The 14,941-nt window shown below is 47.9% G+C and overlaps 1 protein-coding gene across 9 annotated transcripts in view; it reads right to left on the bottom strand.

The window, feature by feature from the left end:
* Window positions 1-12,954, bottom strand: part of CLIP1 (CAP-Gly domain containing linker protein 1) — a 111,919-nt gene extending 98,965 nt beyond the window's left edge. For 3 of the 9 annotated variants that reach the window (XM_033174212.1, XM_033174214.1, XM_033174215.1), the window contains exon 1: window positions 12,745-12,785. The gene's annotated coding sequence lies outside the window, so the exon portion shown is untranslated. Of the gene's footprint in view, window positions 1-12,744; window positions 12,787-12,922 lie in introns of those variants that run through there. The other 6 variants (XM_033174217.1, XM_033174218.1, XM_033174219.1 and 3 more) reach the window with 4 other exon arrangements.
* Between the last annotated feature and the right edge of the window lie 1,987 nt (window positions 12,955-14,941).

Here is a 14,941-nt window from a genome sequence, read left to right as displayed (position 1 = left end):
TACTGTTTACTATTAGAGTCTAATGGATAATAATAATTTTATTATTTATACCCTGCCCATCTGGCTGGGTTTTCCCAGCCACTCTAAGCTTACAGCATATATAAAACGTTGTAAAACATCAAACATTAAAAACTTCCCGATACAGGGATTATTGAATACTGCTTTATTTGATATAAGTGGTTTAAAGTTATTGTGAGTTTTTTATTGGATCAGGTTGTTATTATTAATGTTTGACTTTTTAAAGTTTTTATATTTTAGTCCCTTGCCTAATCATAAAGATAAAGGTAAAGGTACCCCTAACCATTAGGTCCAGACGTGTCCGACTCTGGGGTTGCGGCGCTCATCTCGCATTACTGGCCGAGGGAGCCGGTGTACAACTTCCAGGTCATGTGGCCAGCATGACTAAGCCGCTTCTGGCGAACCAGAGCAGTGCACGGAAACACCGTTTACCTTCCCACCAGAGCGGTACCTATTTATCTACTTGCACTTTGCCGTGCTTTTGAACTGCTAGGTGGGCAGGAGCTGGGACAGAGCAACGGGAGCTCACCCCATTGCGGGGATTCGAACGTTCTGATCGGCAAGCCCTAGGCTCAGTGGTTTAACCCACAGCGCCACCTGCTAATCATAGCAGCATGTAAATTCATTCCAACTGTATCCACAGCAACAAGAATATGAAAACAGTTCTTCCTCCCAGCAAAATCTAGCTATCTGACTATTGTGCTTGCTTTAACAACAATATGAAGTCTCTATACTGCTGAAGACAGTGTTCATAGCTCTTACTTCATCCTCACAATAATCCTGTGAGGTAATTTACGCTCAAAGCCACGCAGTGATCTCTCACAGCCTACGGCTACCGGCCAGTCAGGAAGGCTCTCTCTTTACCATGCACAAAGACTTTCCAAGTATCTGGGTAGTTTGAACTTTATTCATCAATGATGATATTAACCAACATACATGTAGGGGGGAAACATCTCTCTAAAGACATCGTTGTATCCTTGAGCACTTTAAAAACAGACAAGTGGACATGGAAAACACCCGCAGGCACAACCATTTGCACATCTAAATAGATTAAACATGTGCAAAGGTACCAGTCAACCTATAAGTCAGTTAAGAAATAGTCTTGCTTGTATTATCACCAAATACTAAGGTATGCTTTTTGGTCCCGTCTTTCCATCTTCAATTTTGCAGCCATGAAGGCAACAACGTTATTTTCCTCTGAATCTCAGGACTGGAAAGCTAATGACATATATTCTTTTTGCATGTTCAGACCTTTTAACCTCACCCCAAATAAACTCAGACAAGACTCAAATTTTGGTTTGGTTTTTGGCAGAATTTAGGCCACAACTTTATTGATTACAGCAAGTGATTGGTTGCATAGGCTCTGGTTCGACTAGCTCCCTGCCATGCAGGTAGCGCTGACCCAGGGTTCCAGCATAGTCAGCCAAGGGTGAGCAGAAAGCTGGGAACAGACTATCTCCGCCACCCAAATGTCCCCCTGGACTCAGGCACGGGCACAACCCCCTCTCTGGGGTTGACCAAACTATCGAGTCCCTGGATTCCTTTAACGGAATACCCTTCACATAGGGATGGCAAGAGCGTTCTCCCATCCCTATCACCTGAACCAGAGCCTACCCACAACCTTACAAGTTGTGACTGTTTGATACGCGGCAGACGAAACCCAAATGGCAACAGCCAATCAGCCAAGTGGGGAAAATTCCTGCCGTGCCCCTGCCCCAATGACGGATGACACACGACGGCATAGCAAGGTCAAACACACAAGCCCTAAAAGTAGGGAGAGGTAGGCGGGTGTTCCGATGCACGTGCCAAAAAGAGGAAGCTCAGGGTCACGTGCATGGGTATTTATAGGTCCCTCGGTCGTTTAGCTTGCGTTCATTGGCCAGCTTGAACCCAGCATTGAGGGACCTACCGACTGGGTGTTCTGACTGTCAATCAAAACCCACCCACAACACAGGGATTTGGTTGCCAAGTCTCACCGCAATACATGCCCTCTTTAAGGGAGGACCCGATTTCTCTAAAGAGTGATAGGTATGGAAGCACATGGACATGGATAAAATCAACGAGAAAAGATTTTAAATCTCATTGAGTTATGAGTGTTGCCCAGCCCTGCTGTGAGCCTCCAAAAATATCTAGAGTTTATGCAGGAGCTGTAATATGTGACACATTTGAAGGCTGCCTGACTTCTGCATGCCTCCACTTCATGGTTTTTTAAAAACATGCTCAAGTAGCCATTTTGAACTGCTGTAGATGGTTGATTGGCCTGTAAAGTAATCTTAGTGCTATTTCAAAACAGCAACTTGAGAAAATTCCCACCTTTAATTAACAGGGGAGGTAAAACAGATGTTTTTAAAAGTCTCAAGATTTGCAGAAAGTAAAGATTGAGCTGTTAACACCAGTTCAATTTGCCAGAATCCACCGCCATTGTTGCTGCTTTGCAGATGCCATCACACAACCCAGTTACGGGAGGTGGGGGGGGGGGGCTTCAGCCTCAGGAAGTGAAACAGGCTGGGCCACCCCTGCATGGTTTTTGTCTGCAGGTCCTATAACCTGCATATTTGTTGTGCTCGTCTCCAAACCTTCCTCCAAAGAATTCAAGTGTGGCATTTCAAACACACCACAGTCCTCTGAGGTAGCAATTAGCTCAGGACCACCTAGTAAGCTTCACTGTTGAGTGAGAGTTTAAAGCAGGAATGGGAAACCTGTGCTCCTCCAGAGGTTCTTAAGACTACAATGCCCATCCTCCCCCAACCGCTGGTTGTGCTGCCTGGGGCTGATGGGAGCTATGAGTCCAACATCTGGAGGGCCACAAGTTCCACACCCTTGAGTTAAATCCAAGTTTCCCATAACCAAGCCCAGCACTCTAGCCACTACATCACAGTCTGCACATAACCCTGAAACAAGCCATGAGTGGAAGCCAAGGCTAATTCTTGGCTTATTGCTTGTGAATTTTGGAATAAACAAGTGTTGGTTTGCACATAACTCTAAGCCAGCACTATAGTTTGTTCCCCCCCAGCTCAGGGGCAATTTGAGCAGCATGAAACCAGCATGCTGCTCATTCATAGGAAGCCATGGTTTGCCCCCAAAACAGGCCTGTGGCCCTCAGAACATCTACTTTATTCAGGAAGTCCTCCCAATATTACCATTGCATTCAGATATTTTCTCTGGGATAAGGCCTATTAGGCTTATGTAAATCAGGGGTGTAAATTAGAATCAGGTAACCTCCTTCAACTTGTCAAAGACAACTTAGTTTATGGAAAAGACTGCTAACAAGACAGTACAAAAGAACAGTCCAGCACATTTGTTGTGGCACAAGCTTGTACAAAGTGGAGTCTCCTTCACGGATGGGGGATCTGTGGGCCCTCCAAATGTTGTCAGATCTCAACTTCCATCAAACCAAGCCAACCTGGCCAATGGTCAGAAATGAAGGGAGGTGGTCCAGCACAATCTGGAGGCTCCCAGGCCCCCCAATCCACTTCATCAAAGGCATACTGCTACATGACGTGACATGGTGTTTGCTGTAAGAGACTAATGTGACTACCCCACTTAGAAATCAGAGCAGGGGTAGTGAACCCTTGGTCCATGTGCACTTTTTAGTGGGGCCCAAGCCCCCGCCCTCTCGTTTTGGTGGCATGGCAAAAAGATAAAAGTAGACACAAGTGTTGAGGATATGAATTCCCAACCCTGATGGCAATGCATATCTCATCCCTATCAGTCATAAAACCAATCATTGGATGAGCCAGGAGGAAGGACATGGCATCCTGGCTGTGAGTCCTGGGAAACCTGCTTGTTCCCTGCCTGGCCTGGGAGGTCGGGGCCCTGACTGACTCTAGCTACAAAAGCTGAGGCTCCTGAACAGACTCTTGGGCTGGGGGGTTGTGGGGGGGGGGCGCTGTTGCTGTTGGTTTTTGTATCTTTATTTTAGATCTTCTTGTGATTGGTGTGGAAATTGTTCAGTTTGGTTGGATATTTTTTAATGTTTTATTTATTGTCTGACTACTTTCAGTATGTGGTAGTTATTTACCGGTATTTTCTTCCTGTTGTAAGCCACCTTGACTATGGTTACATGCAAATAAAATTATATATGTTTCCATAACCTCGCCACCTGATTTGATCTGCATGCATTAGCTCAGGAGGTGTGTGTGTGTGTGTGTGTGTGTGTGAGAGAGAGAGAGAGAGAGAGAGAGAGAGAGAGAGAAGAGTTTGATGTGGCCACGCTTACCACTGACCTGCAGCTCCCACAGAGTAGGGTCAAGAAGGCTGAACAAAGCCTCAGGCCAGAAAAGGTTAGGCACCCTGCATCAAATTAACCCTAACAAACAGATTTCTGGATGAATCCAAAGCCTTCTCCTTGGTGATTTTAAGAACATATTCTATTAATAAAAACAGCTAAAGAGCTCCATTAGTTAGGGTGAATCTTTAAATTCATTTCTCATTTCCTCCCTGAGAAAACACTCTGCAAAGTGCAAAAACAGCACCTACCCCCTCAGATTAGATCCAGATTTCCCAGGTTATGAGTAACAGGGAAGAATTAGTCCCTTAAAGATTAAAAGAAAATTTCTAATTCTTCAGGCTTCCTTTGCATCTATAATGTCTGTTTCTAATTTAATATTCCAGCACAATTTTTGAAGTGTTTGGAACACGTCAGGAACCACTCAAAATGCAGAGCAAGAAACCAATTTAATTAGAACTTGAAACAGCTAATAAGGGTGAAGGGGGGGGGGAATGAAGGAGCTCTGTGTTCTACTGCCTTTCCAATATTCTCCTGCTCTGCATCCAAGCTCCTTGAGCAGAAACCTGTGTGGAGCTAGTGCAAGAAACAGGGCTAGCTTCCATGCTCCGGAGACACCACTATCAGGCAAGCGAAGAGTGCAAAAATGCCTCAGAGAAGCTGAGATCATCGCCCATGTGCTGCAAGCACACACTTCATTTAAATACCAAAAGGCCCTTTCCCAGCTGAGGCAGCTGGAAACATGTTAACCCAAAGACTGAGGAAATACTCCCCACAGGAACGCCAAGAGCATAGACAAAGGAGGCTCTCATGAGTTACACCCCTCCCTCCCTTTGCCAATTCCCAGGCACTAGAGAACTTGCACCCTCATTTGAACAACTAAACGGAACGTTGTTCATCCTTTCAAGCAGGAAAGGAGAGCAAAATAAGGTGCAAGACAAGTTTATTGACAGGGAACGAAGACAATGCTTTTTCCTCAGCCACCACCAAGCAGGATGCAAGGAACAGCACAAGAGGAGACAAACTGTTCGGCTGGTGAACACTTCAATTTAGGGAAGGGAAGTCTGGCCATGTTGACATTTTTTGGCTTGTGTGCCAAGCCCTCTTTGTGTTAGATCACTGCTTCCAACGAAACCCCCAAGGAAGACTCAAGTAAATAAGACACAAATGAGATCCCAAAATATACCTACAGTTTAACCCCCCACACACTTTCAGTATCTAGCTTTTCAGGGTCCACTTGCAGATGTGGAAAGACTGCAGAACAGCTAACCCATGTCCTCACAGGTTTACTCACAAGAAAGTTTCATTGACGTTCATCACTCAATGGTCTGGAAACCAAGCACTACAAGAAATAGTTGGGGCAACTGGGTATGTTTAGCCTGGAAAAGAGAAGACTGAGAGGAGATATGATAGGCCAGATATAGGCTATTTAAAGTTAAGACGAACAATGATAGGAGACGTTTGTAAGGCATCTTGTATTTCTTGGCATCTTATTCATGGCCTTTAGGGTTAGAAATCTCCAAGAACTCTTAATGCAGAGGAGTCAGAAGGTAGCCCACAGTTTGTTAGTGGACTACTTAACAGCAGCTGGTTATTGGGATTCTTGCAAAGGAGCAGGGACATCTCACCCATAGATGTTAGTGGTGCGGTCAGGGCGGAGCAAGGGGGCAGGGGGCGGGCCGCCCCGGGTAGCGTCCCGGGGGGGTGACACTCGGGGCGGGGCCCCACTCCGCCATCGGCGCCTCCAGCCAGTGGCAAAAAAAGCCGCTAAAAGGGGGCTTTCCCCCTTTCAGCGGCTTTTTCCACCACTGGGCTCCCTGGGTGGAGCTGGGGAAAGGAGAGGGGCAGGCCACCCCTCCTTGCTGGCCCGCCCCTCTCCATTCCCCAGCTCTGCAAGCCAGCCCAGCAGCAAAAAAAGCTGCTGAAAGGGGGCTTTTCCCCTTTCAGCGGCTTTTTCCACCGCTGGGCTCCCTGAGCGGAGCCGGGCGGGCCAGCGAGGAGGGGCGTCACACCACCCACAAGCGTGATGCCCCTCCTTGCTGCCCCGGGCGGAGGCGTTGCTCCGTGCGCATGCGTCATGACGTCATGCGCACGGAGTGACGCCCCGCCCCCGGGGGTGCCACTTGGCTTGCCGCCCCGGCAGCCAAGGGGCTCACTACGCCCCTGGGTGCGGTGTGCCACCACGCAAGGTTCTGGGGATCACTGCGCCAGGTGAGAGTCCGGGGAACGCGCTGAGTGAGTGAGGGTGAGTGCGCCACTCCTGCCAAGTGTCGGCTCGGTTTTTCCCCTTTTAGCTTGCAGGCACCAAATTCTGCGGGGTGCCAGAAGGCTAAAAAGAAAAAAACCGACCCGACCCTCAGCTGGAGCAGCGCACACACCCTCGCTCGACGCAGGCCCGCCCCTCTCCCCAGGCGCCTGGCTTTGCTCTGTTGCTGCCTCATGCTCTGCCCTGCTGTGGGGCGGCCGGCCCTGTGGGAAGAGGGAGGCGGGCGATGGCGAGGGGGAAGAGGAGCACGAGGAGGAGGAGGAAGGAAGAAGAAGAAGAGAGGCGCCTACGACTTGCCCCCTTTCTTCCTCCAGCTGCTAAGCCTCCATGTTGGGTTTGCAGCTACATGTAGCCTGAGCTGTGAGTAGCAGCTGCTGCCGCCCTGGTTTCTCTCCCTGGAATCGTGCCCTGTGTTTAATGTTACGGGCAACTCTATCCCGGTGAAGGGAAGCCTCCTCCCCTCACTTCTTATTCTTCTTCGTCTTGGGGGGTGGGCTCCTTATTCGCCCCCACCCCACCCCACCAACAAGGTCCCTAGGGGTTGTAAAGCAAGCCAGACCATTTAGCACCAACCCCATTCATTCCAGCAGCTGGCCATCATCCGCTCACTCCAACCTCCGCAAAAAATATCATCACCATTGCAGTATTATTATTATTATTACTACTACTACTACTACTACTGCCCTCCACCCATAGATATCAGGGCGGCTCACTGCGTGAAACTACGGTACTAAGCACATGCTAAAAACTAGAACAAAGGCAAACCAAGCCAGCAATCCTCCTTCTCCCTTATTTGTGAAACAAGCCTGTTAATTGCCTATCCAACTAAAAAAAATGGCGCTGCAGGTTTTTAAGATCAATGCAAGCTATAAAAAGCATTGCAGGGGGTTGGGCTAGATGACCTGCAGTGTCCTTTCCAATTCTACGTTTTTCTGAAAAACACACACGCACAACCCAACTATGGTCCCTCTGCAGTCCTTGCCCCAACCATGTGTGAGACTTGCTTCCCAGAAAGTGTGCCTTGTCTTGCTAACTGTGGTTTTTGGTCTCTCGTCAGCCCCCGCCCCTCAATCTATTCATATTCCTTTCTCCCTAATCTCCAATATTACATTTTTCTCTGGTTGAGACTTAAAACAGAAAGCCCTAATTCCCAATTGTGTTTCTTGCTGCAGTCCTACTGTCTACTCAGAAGTAAGGTCCTATTAGATTCAGCAGGGCTTACTCTCAGGTAAGTGCAGTTAGGGTTGCAGCCTTTGTGACCCAAGTTTTGGGTCCATAGCTGTCAACCTTCCCTATTTTTGCAGTGGGAAACGGTGCTGGAATAAGGGAACTTCCCACCAAAAAAAAGGGAAAGTTGACAGCTATGTTTGGGTCCTTTTTTAGGTTCAGGATGTCATTGCTTTACGTCAGCTTTGTACTTAAACACAAATTGGCCGGGAACTTCATTCTCTGTGTCTATCAATTTATTTAAAGAACAACAAATTGGTGATTGTTTTAACTTTTTGATATGTGGTGATTTGAATCATGAGGATGAATTAGAAGAACTGCTGAGTCTTGAATGAGTCTTGCTTTGGAATTGAGGACCTCAATCGATTTTCTTCTGCCTTTTCATTCTATTTTATTCTAAGGGCATTTTATTTTGTTCTAAGGGAAATGCCCCCCCCCCCCGCCAGAGGGATATTCGCACCACATTGCACCACATCGGTGCCAGATATGCTTAAGATGGCCCTGCAAAGGAGGTAGGACTGAGTAAGCCTTGGTATGGTCTAGGAAGCCACCCACTTCTGACTTAGGCAAGAAAATGTACTTTAGTCTCTCCTCAACTATTAAGAGATCCTGATCTTTTATGCATTCATTTTGATAAATTAAAAAATGTATTGCTGAACACAGTTTTCTAGTAAAAAGCAGGGCTTGTATGTTTCAAAGTCTGCCTTCCCTTGTCCTGATGAACTTGGAATCATACCTTAGTATTTATTGATCATACTTTTCTTGTTTGTACAATAAAGGGGATTTAAATTTGAATTCCACCCCCCTTTCATGTAAAATAATGGGATCATTAGGAGTTACAAGACCTTCATTAGCAGGGCGGGGTGCAAATTACCTGGTACTCAGAGGTGGGTCTATGTGTCAATGCCCATTTGCCCTATATATTTTTAATATCATTCATGAAAACACGACACATACAGTCATCAGGGATTCAGTTTATTAAGAAAACTCTACACTCATGATTTCACCAGCTCAAGGATTAAACAATGCTAGTTATTCCATGGCATGGATGAGTAAACTGGGAGGAGGGAGGGGTAGATACAGATTGACTAAATAGAACCCTCATCAGCTTCCCTCACCTAAAATAACTAGTTAAATTATATGTAAAATACAAAGCTTTGAATGCCTTTGGTTACATTAACCCTACTTTGAAAACAGTGTGCAATTATTTTATTTAGATGTGTTTCTCTTCCACTTATTCTAGTTGGGCAATTTAGAAATAGTAAGTCAACTATGCATCCTTCCTTTATTCAACTGGACTCAAGTATAAAAACATAAAATTGGAAGAGCCAGTTATGAGTATGGTATCTCTTGGCCCCAGATACAGGCATACCAAAGCAGGCCTTGATCATGAGCCTGGTTAGGACTGACCCTTTACAGCAGGGGTCCCCAAACTAAGGCCCGGGGGCCGGATGCGGCCCAATTTCCTTCTAAATGCGGCCCGCGGACGGTCCAGGAATCATAGTGTTTTTACATGAGTAGAATGTGTCCTTTTATTTAAAATGCATCTCTGGGTTATTTGTGGGGCATAATTCGTTCATTTTTCCCCAAAAATATTGTCCGGCCCCCCACAAGGTCTGAGGGACAGTGGACCAGCCCCCTGCTGAAAAAGTTTGCTGACCCCTGCTTTACAGCATCACAGTCCCATGGATATCATGCTTATCCCCTTATTTCCGCACTTTAATTTTCAATAATAGATCCAGCAACCCTCAATAGAACCAAAATGTGGCCCTTGTTTGTAAGGAGGACTGTACAAATAGAGGAAGCCCTTCCAACAGTAGGAAAACAATACTATCTTAAAGGAAATTAAGTCCCCTTACTTTCCAACTCTGGGTCATTGCACATTTCTGGTACATTCACATAGTCAGAGGTATGACAGCAGTTAAGTATTTGCAGATTTTAAAGATTAAGATACCATATTATACCATATTATTAAGGGCAATATGAAAGGGACATTTAATATGCTCCCATTTATTTAACCTACAATTCCATTTCAAACTAGAACAGAAACAAAACACAACCCTGCTCTCATGCACACTCTCTCTCACATTCACACACAGGATTATAAATTGCTCGATCATTTTTTGCAAGGCTAAATTTACATGATGGCAGAATATGGTATGTTTTACCTGCATTTATTTACTACAGAATCTACTTCTCTTACATTTATTACTAAAATGTGGATTCACAGTCATATTGTACTTTTTAAAGTCACAAAGATGCTAAAGCACAAAACCTCAAAAAGCAGAAGTTACAAGACGTACTTGAACTTAATTAGAGTTATTTGATATTTTCTCCTTGCCCAAAAGCTATATATACGGAGGCATGAAGAAACTCATTTGCACCATGCACAAGAGTAAGGGAGAAGCATGCCACTCTTAATTTTTTTCATCACAGGATATTTAAGCTCTAGACGCATATCAGCAACGGAAAGATTCTTAAACCACCAAATGCTTGGCAACAGGGGCGTACCCAGGATCAAAACTGGGGGGGGGGGGGCAAGCCATGGTCGTTCAGGTTCAAAAACAAAAACAGCTTCAAAAAACAGAAAAACTTTCCCCCTCAAACAGAAAGCCCCAAATGGCTGAAAAACTCAGTTTCCCAGGATCCTTAGTCCTCGCAAAGGAACTACTCACCATGCAAGGGAACTCAGTTTCCCAAGCTCCCTTGCCATGATGAATCCCAGCTATTTCAGAAACTGTTCCTCTCTTGCCAGCACGATGTAGTGTGGATACAAAAAGCAGGCAGATGAGGAAGGATGAGAACCCAGGCTAAGACCATGGTCAGCCCTCGGATTCGCCCCCTGACACTGCCCAAGTCTCAGCCCGCATCCCCATTTGACCAGGCTAGGATCCGGTCTCTGATAGGCACGCCAGCTCTTTGTCGGCATGAGGGAGGGGGAAACAGCCGGCGTAACACACACACACAGTGGCCAACTGTGCCTCAGCAAGAGGGCAAGAGCTCAATTGTTATTGAGATTTTGGGAGGGGGAGAAAGACCAGTCGTTGAGCTTTTTTTAGGAGAGTTTTTTTTTTCCTTTTAGGCTGCCGATAACCATTTGAATTTTTTTTTGCTTCTGGGGGGGCAACTGCCCCCCCCAGGTACGCCCATGCTTGGCAAGGATAACTATTCTAGCCAGCTGTCCATGCAACAAAGTCCTGGTCATGTGCTAATTTCACTTTACACACATCTCCCTCACACACCAAGCAAAGTTGATTAATCACTCAAAATGAATCTGAAAATTGAAAAATCAGTCTCTGGTAATAAACATTGTCATTGAGAAACAACTTAAGGGCAATTTATCATTCTAAACATGCTGTTCCTTGCAGTCAAGATACAGTATTTCCAATTGTAAAAGTGCACATTCCTAGCTGCTCTATAAGGAAATCCATAATCTCAACACTCGTGGCAGGAAGTTCTGTACTTATTCTGCTCCGTTTGGCCAATGGCACTTCCACCCAACCAGTGATGTCATGCAGCAGACTGCTTACCAGTTGATTGCTGCATCTCTCCACCCAGTTCAAATGACACTGCCTGCCTCTCCGCTTACAAGAGCATTTGTTACAGGTAGGTAGCCGTGTTGGTCTGCCATAGTCAAAACAAAATAAAAAAATAAAAAAAATCCTTCCAGTAGCACCTTAGAGACCAACTAAGTTCGTTCTTGGTTACAGGGTCTCCAGCACAAAGCAGATGGCCTCCACCTCCCAATGCTGGCCTACCTCTGTCGTCTCCCTCTCCCTCTCTCAGGCAAGATCTCTGGGTACGAGGCAAGAGCAGATCAGATGACTTGGCACAGTCTGTGTGACTCCATTAGCAGACTGACAGGCAGAGCTCAGGAATGCTTTTTCTCAGAGCCAGCCAAACCATGAGGCCAGGCGAGGCAATCGCCTTAGGTGGTAGGATCCATGGGGCAGCAGATCTCCCACCCCCTTGTTTCTGAAGTAGCTCTTCCCTTGCCCCTTCTTCCTTGGCAGGGACTCCATTTTGGGGTCCACTGCAGGTCCCAAAATGCTTTGGGCTGGCCCTGCTTCTCCCACCCTCATTATGGCAGACTGAGAGGGAGAACTTGACAGCTTTGAACCCCACACCCCTCCAGACACACATTCCTAAAGTCTGTGCATGGAGAACAAGGCGGGTGAAGGGGCACCGCGGGGTCTTTTCAACTCCAATCTGGAGAACCAGATACAGAGTCTGACCTATGCTCAACCTCTGCCACCCTCCTTTTACAATCCTATTAGCTCAACAGCCATAAATGCAAGCCTCCATGCCAACTGAAAAACATAAATAGACCCCTAACCTAGGAGTATTAAAACAAAACACCACCCACTCCCCCCAAGCTTGCAAAGGAGCCTAGTCTTCACCACCTAACAATTAACCCTTTAGTGAAAGGCTGAGATTGGCTTCAGCTGCTACCTGGGAGGGAAAATAAAGCTTCTCATGCCGATCCTCCCAGAACATAAGAGTCCAAGCTGGAAAGCAGAGTCCGCCCCCTCCCCCGCGCCTCAAATATCATATTTTACCCCAACAAAGCAATCAACCCCCGGGGCTGCAAAATGAACAGGTAATCCCTTCCAGGGACGCCTGGCAAATGCGATACAGGCTGCTACCATAGAATGGGGGGCGAGGATCCCCCCCCCAAGTCCCCCCCCTCGCCACTCCTGACAAAGAGTCTCGCGCAGCGCATCCTTCGCCCACCTGGAGGGAGCGCGGCCCTTTCCCAGAAAGCGGGGGGGGGGCACGGAGAGTCCCCTTTTGCTCAAACCCACCACACCTTCAACAGTAGGGGAGAGCTTCCAGATCTCCTCCATCACGTAACCGCACCCCCCACCCCAAGAAAGAATGCAAGCGAGGCTGCTGCTGGGGGGGGGGGTGCACAGCTAACAGACGGCAGAGCAACAGACCCCCCCCCCTCCGCCCAATTCCGTAACGTTTGTTTCCCCCCCCCCCGACAACGCCGCGTCCTCACCCGCAGGCAGGGAGCAAATGGGGAGGCGGCGGCGGCAGGGGGCCCGTCCTCGAAGCCCCCGCCCCGGTCGCTGCCAGCCGAGACAAAGCAGGGGACCCCGCTCCCCACGCACGTATTTGGAGAGGGAAGAGAAGGCGCGAGCCGTGGACCCCCCCCCCCGCCCCCGCCTTCGCCTCACCCGCCAGAAGCGCCGGCAGCGCCCACGGCTCCCTCCAGGCACCGGCAGCGGAGGCGCCTCCTCGCTCTTCCGCCTTCCTGCCTCGGCTCCGAGGGGCGGGAGGAGCGGCCCGGGGGCTCCGCAAGGGCGGGCGGGCGGGCGGGCGGAGACGCGGCGCCAGGCCAGCCCCGCCGCCGCCGCCTCCTCACGTGCTGCGTGCGCGTTGCTTTCTCTCCGTCCTTCCTTCCTTCCTTCGTATTTTCCTCCCCGACAGGCTCCGCCGCTTTCTGTCGCAGGCGCTCCTCCAGTCCCTCCTTCCCACGCCCGTGTTTGGATCCGTCCGTTCTCACGCGTCGAGTCCGCGGGGTCCGTGCGAGAGACGAGGGCGGGCGTGGGAAAGCGGCCCTGGAACTTGGCCGCCGAGGCCTCCGGGTTGGGGGGCGCCGTCCAGGTCGTCGCCTTCCTCTGTGGATTCCCACAGGAGTTTCCCATTGGGAGGACTTTGCAGTTTAGAGAAAAGGCAAGTCAGAAGACATGGTGGAAGTTTATGACGAGAGTCTGTATGGCGTGGAGGAAGGGGAAAGGACAATGTGGGCAGGTGAAAGAAACACTCTGGTTCTTTGCAGCACATAGTTCAGCTACGGAACTCACTCCCACAGGAGGCAGGCAGTGATGGTGGCCAGCGCCAGCCAGCCCACCCAGGAAGAAGGGCAAGGATCTGGACCCCCTGGGAAGGACAGTAGATCTTCCACCACGCCAATGCTGATCTTCATCCCAATGTTGTTTTGCACTCCCTCTCTCCTCTTCACCGGCTGGTGGGGGTGCATTTTTGTGGTTCACCTCAGGTGCCACAATATTTTGGGCCAGTCCTGGAGATGGTCATGTACTTGGATGGCTTTAAAAGAGGATTCAGCAAATTCATGGAGAAGGAGAGAGCTATAAAGAGCCAGTGATGCTTCTGAATACCAGTTGCAGGAAGCCACAGGAGCAGAGAAGGCTCTTGCACCCGGGTCCCACTTGCAGCTTTCCCAGAATAGAGGTCTGGTTGGCCACTGTGAAAACAGGATGCTGGATGAGATGGGCTCTTCTTTTGTTATGCCAAGTCAGATCTAGTCCGGTATTGTCTACACTAACTGGCAGCAAGTCTCCAGGGCTTCCGACAGGAGTCTCTCCTAGCCCTACCTGGAGATGCCAGGGATTGGACCTCTGGGCTTCAGCATGCAAGGCAGCCACTCTACCATAGAGCCACAGGCCTTCCTTCCTTCTCTTGCTTTCCTGTTTCCTAGGAGTAGCGCCCCTTCTGCTACTTATGCTTACATCCTCTTTCAGTAGAAGTTCTGCTTTTAAAAAATCCTCTTTCTTTTCCCCCACTTTGTTTTCTCATAGGCCCACCTAATCCTAAATATAAATTAATTAGCTCTATCAATATAACTTCTTCCCCACCCTTTCTCTCTTCCCCTTTAAAAATTCATTCATTTTCACTTTCCTTCATAGAGAAACAGCCAACCCTAGCCACATCCTATTGATTTCAGTGAGGCTGCTGTTTCCCCTACAACCTCTTTTTGTAAAGCATCCATTCCTACTTTTCTCACAACGAATCAGCAAGCCATGTGTACATCCTATTGATTTGAATGGAATATTTTCACCACAGACAGGCTGGCTAACAAGTGGAATCTGACACATGCTTACCCTGAAGTCAGTCCTGCTGAATTCTATAGGGCTTATTTCATCTGAAGCAGGGCAGGCACATTTCTTTGCAGAAATCCATTGATTTATGTGTAAGACAGCAGAATAGTAGGTGTTGGTTTTTTAAATAAAAGCAATGACTTTGTTCTTCAGGGAGAAATTGGCAGGAGGATTCATCAGCCAGAATTTGCACCTTAAAACACACCAAGTGCTATTGGAAAACATTTGCAACATTGTCAAAGAAAATGGCAAAATTATTTAACTAGTCTTTAGGGGCATGAGCTACTGTATGCCATATTGAACTATGGCACTGGAATTCAAGTCAGTGTGGAAGTTCATACCACATGAAGACAC

Source organism: Lacerta agilis, chromosome 17 (genome assembly GCF_009819535.1).
Source record: "Lacerta agilis isolate rLacAgi1 chromosome 17, rLacAgi1.pri, whole genome shotgun sequence".
NCBI classification, from domain to species: Eukaryota; Metazoa; Chordata; class Lepidosauria; order Squamata; family Lacertidae; genus Lacerta; species Lacerta agilis.
Note: the sequence above shows the minus strand (reverse complement) of the source record. Positions and strands in the feature narration are given on the sequence as shown.